The following is a 5481-nucleotide window of genomic DNA, read 5'->3' on the forward strand; positions in this document are numbered from 1 at the left end:
AAATTTGGCCATTTCAGTAAAGACTGTACCCAAAAGCCTGGTAAGTTGAAATATAAGTTGAACATGTTGAACGTTAATAATAGAGATCAAAATGAATTATTTCAGATTCTTGAATCTGCTGCTTCAACTGATTCCTTTGAAGAGGATTTTTCCTCCTCATTTGATTCTGATTATCACTCCCGTAGTGATGTTTCTAAATCTCCTAATATTAAACTTGGTTGTAGAGATTCTTGTTGTAATGTGATTAAATCTGTTAAAATGTTAACCAAAAGTAAAGAAAATGATGATTTACTATTGACAATGATAAGTAAGATTGAAGATCCTGATTTACAGAAAGATTATCTTGATAAGTTTTTGAAAAACTTAACAAAAGAAGATAAGGTTAAAAGACCTAATTCTACGATAAGTTTTGAAGAAATTCTGAAAAGGTTTAATAAAAATAAATCAAAAGAGATAACTATTAATGATCTTCAACATGAGATAAAAATTGTTAAACAAGAAATAATCCAATTAAAAAATGACGTTAAAACTATTAAACATGATAACGATCATCTTAAACAAGAATTGTTAATTCTAAAAATTGATAAAACTATGGATAAGCACCAATCTGATGATGATGAGCAAAAAGACGGAGATGAATCCGATCAACAAGTTTCTCCTTCTAGTAATGTTTCTGATCGTACTTTGATTAATTTGATTAATAATCAATTGTCTCTTATTAAACATATGCTGCCCAAATGGTACACTAAAGTCAGAATTGTTGTTGCTCATGATTATGCTTTTGATGTTTTTGCTATGATTGATTCTGGTGCTGATGTTAATTGTATTCAAGAAGGACTGATTCCTTCTAAATATTTTGAAAAATCTACTGAAAGATTAGTTTCTGCCAATGGAACTAAAATGAAAATAAAATATGAATTAAATAATGCTCATGTTTGCCATGATAATGTTTGCTTTAAGATCCCCTCTGTACTTGTTAAGAACATGACTGATAAAGTAATTCTTGGTTTGCCTTTTATTAACTCTTTGTATCCTTTCCTTATTGAGGATGATGGAATTACTACTGATCCTTTTGGACAAAAAGTAAAATTCAAATTTTGTGATAAGCATGAAACCCCTGATACTGTTAATTTGATCCATGCTAAAGTCAAACACCTCAACTCCCTTCAGCAAGAAGTTAGGTACAAGAAAATTGTTGAACAACTTTCTGATAAACTGCTTCAATCAAAAATTGTTAATTTTCAAAAAATATTAATAAATGATGTTTGTTCTGAAATTCCTAATGCTTTTTGGCACAGAAAGAAACACATTGTTAACTTGCCTTATGCCAAAGATTTTAGTGAGAAGAATATTCCTACTAAAGCTCGTCCTATTCAAATGAATGCTGAAACTGTTGAATTTTGTAAAAAAGAGATTAATGATTTGCTCAAGAAAAAACTTATTAGAAACAGCAAGTCTCCTTGGTCTTGTGCAACTTTCTATGTCCAGAAAAATGCTGAACTTGAGAGAGGTACCCATCGCCTTGTGATTAACTACAAACCTTTAAACAAAGTCTTAGAATGGATCAGGTACCCTATCCCCAATAAAAATGATCTTGTTCATCGGCTGAGTGATGCTGTCATATTTTCCAAATTTGATATGAAATCTGGATTTTGGCAAGTTCAGGTTAGCGAGAAGGATAGGTATAAAACTGCTTTTACCACACCCTTTGGTCACTATAAGTGGAATGTTATGCCCTTTGGTCTAAAAAATGCTCCTAGTGAATTCCAAAACATTATGAATGATATTTTCAATTCTTTCAGCCATTTCACTATTGTCTATATTGATGATGTTTTGATCTTCTCCAACTCCATTAGTGAACACTGGAAACATTTGTACTCGTTTCTGGACACTATCAAAAGAAATGGTCTTGTTGTCTCTGCCAAAAAAGTCAAACTGTTTCAAACCAAAGTCAGATTTCTTGGATATGATATTTTCGAAGGACAAATCCGTCCTATTGATCGAGCCATTCAATTAGCTGATAAATTTCTTGATGAAATTATTGACAAAACTCAACTTCAAAGGTTTCTTGGATCCTTAAATTATGTTGCTGATTTTTACAAGAATCTGAGAAAACAATGCAAACCACTTTTTGATCAGTTACACAGTAATCCTCCTCCTTGGTCTGATATTCATACTTCTCTTGTTAAAAAGATCAAATCCCATGTTAAAACTTTGCCTTGTCTTGGTATCCCAACTGTTAACGCCTTCAAAATTATCGAAACTGATGCCTCAGACATTGGTTATGGGGGCATTCTAAAACAAAAAGTGTTATAACTAAGTTAGATACTGATAGGATGTGGAGATCCGACTCCTCTGTTAGCTCTAGGACTGGTTGTCCTCCTGATATTGTAAATGAAGAAGACCTCACTGTTGGAGAAAGTGAGTACCCAGATTTTAGAAAATGGAATATTCCTAAAGTTTCTACTAAATCTGTTTATGATCTTAATTGGACTGAAAAAAGTATTTTCTCTGAATATAGAGCTCGAACTGTTGAACAAACTTTTTCTATTTCTAGAACTCATGAAAAATGTTCTTTATAGTGCACAATTAAACTATAGCACTATAAAGAAAGAAATTTTATCTATAGTACTATGCATTTCAAAATTTCAAAGTGATTTGTTAAACCAAAATTTTTTATTAAGAATTGATTGTAAAAGTGCTAAGTACGTTATTGAAAAAGATGTTGAGAATATTGCTTCCAAACATATTTTTGCAAGATGGCAAGCTATTTTAAGTATTTTTTATTTTGATATTGAATATATTAAAGGATCTCAAAAGTCTATTTCTGATTTTCTTACCCGTGAATTCCTGCAGTGCCACAATGGTAAGTAGAGGATCCAAGGATAAAGGTCCTGCAACCTCACACGACCAAATTGTTAAACGAGAACCCGTCTCCCCAGGAGATATTGCTAACCGCCTCACCACTTTAGGATCAATCCCCAAGCCTAATTATTCCTCTGTTTTGGTTTCTGCCTATGACCCTTATGCTTTAACCCCTGTTAACCAGCTTGTCCGAACTATTTACCCAAGAAAATCCAATGCCTCACAATATGTTAAAAAAAAAATACTTCCAAAACCTATTTTTTGTTGAACCAAACCGAGCAGCAATCAAGAACCCTCTCCAGATTGCAAAAAGCTATTTCCCTCCTTTGTGTCACTGGGTTCCGGAACATGGTGCTAAAAGGTTGGAATTTTATTATGACATTTTACGCCAAGAAGATGCTACTGTTATTAAAACCATCTTTGATTTGGATGATAAAACCAAAATTATTTACCACAGTGTTTACTTAAAATATATTTTTACTGAAGCTAGTTGGGGACATTTTCCTACCTTTACAAAAAGTCTCCCTAAACACTCTATTCCATATTCATACCATGATTATATTGACGCTTGGTTCAAATTTATGCTTCACCAAAATGAGACAATGACTCATTCGTGGTTTATTAACTTTGATAAAGAATTTGACAACAATGCTGATTTGCCTCTTTGGTTCATCCGTTGGTGGAATCAATTTGGTTCTGATATTGAGATCTTCCCCAAGCCGCTTGTTGATTGTTTCAATTTCTGGAAACAAGGTTTTAAGGTAAATGCTCATAATGCCAAATTTCCTGCCCTTCTCCACTTTGTTAAACAATTTAGAGTCCCTTGGATTCTAAAGTGGCAATATGAGAAAGAAGGTGATATTCTTACTAGACATTGGTATGTTAAGTGGTGGGACAAATTTGGATATGTTTCACAAATATTGGATAATGTTTACCAGAGACCACCTCCCAAACAACTGATCTCTAGTGCCCAGTCTACTTCCAAGGCCCCCTCTACCCCCTCAGATATTGACAAATTAAGTAAAGATGATTTATATGCCCTTCTCAAGAAAAAGATTGAGGAAGAAAAGGAAGCTGAGAATAGAAATTCTGAAGAAGATGGATCTGTTGCTGAAAGCCCTATTGCCGAAAGCCCTTGCTACCCTTATCCTCAACCTTATCCAAAAGATTGGTTTGCACATGATGAAGAATATGATGAAAACACTCCTGACCTAGGAGCCTGATTTGTTTAGCCTGCATAAAGGCTGCTGATGTTACAATATTCACTCAAGAGTAAAAATGTTTACTAAAGTTATCATGATTATAGTATTGACCACTTTTGGCACTACCAGCCATCCTACTTTCAGTCTCAAAAGCCGATTTGATTCCTTCCGGATATTGCGCTCCTATTGCCCCTCACGGGTCCTGATGTGAATAGTAAAATGTCATTATTTACTCTGTACTATTTACTACTTTATTCACTTATATAAGGGGGGTTGTCCCTTATTGTAAAACTCAGAATCTTTTTCTAGGATTTCCCTTAGAACTCTCTCTAGGACCTCCTTAGATCAAGATATCTCACTACAAAGCTTGTAACTAGGAACCAGGACTAGCTTTCAAGCCTTGTACTATTTACCCAACCTGTTGATCACTATAATCTTGTTGCTACTACTACTGTAAGTACTTTGATGTATATTCAATAAACAACTGTTGTTTTCAATACTTTGAATTATTTTGATATACAACTGCTTGGCTGGTTCTACCGCCTTACTTTCAATTTGAATTATTTTGATATACAACTGCCTGGCTGGATAGCAGATATATGGATTAATTCAAAGTAAATAGTAATTGAAAGTAAGGCGGTAGAACCAGCCAAGCGGTTGTATATCAAAATAATTCAAATTGAAAGTAAGGCGGCAGAACCAGCCAAGCAGTTGTATATTAAAATAATTCAAAGTATTGAAAACAGCAGTTGTTTATTGAATATACATCAAAGTACTTACAGTAGTAGTAGCAACAAGATTACAGTGATCAACAAGTTGGGTAAATAGTACAAGGCTTGAAAGCTAGTCCTGGTTCCTAGTTACAAGCTTTGTAGTGAGATATCTTGATCTAAGGAGGTCCTAGAGAGAGTTCTAAGGGAAATCCTAGAAAAAGATTCTGAGTTTTACAATAAGGGACAACCCCCCTTATATAAGTGAATAAAGTAGTAAACAGTACAAAGTAAATAATGACATTTTACTATTCACATCAGGACCTGTGAGGGGCAAAAGGAGCGCAATATCCAGAAGGAATCAAATCGGCTTTTGAGACCGAAAGTAGGATGGCTGGTAGTGCCAAAAGTATTAGCAAAATAATTTTGTCTTTCCGAAAAACTTGAATCTTGGAATAGTCAATAATGGATCATTATTGTCAAGAAAGTATTGTCGGCAAATAGTAACATCATCTAGCTGTACCAATATGCTTCTAAGTAGAAGCTGCATCAGACGGGTAACCAGCATAAGGGTCTCCTGGAAAGGGATCCCATGGGGGATCATCATTGCATTCATGTTCATGATAGGTTGAATATTAGTTACAGAAACCACAATACATTAATGGTTCGTGAATAGGATCTCTTGTGAGGAATATTCTTGGGTC

This window comes from Castanea sativa, chromosome 11, assembly GCF_040712315.1.
Source record: "Castanea sativa cultivar Marrone di Chiusa Pesio chromosome 11, ASM4071231v1".
In the NCBI taxonomy this organism is placed as follows: Eukaryota; Viridiplantae; Streptophyta; class Magnoliopsida; order Fagales; family Fagaceae; genus Castanea; species Castanea sativa.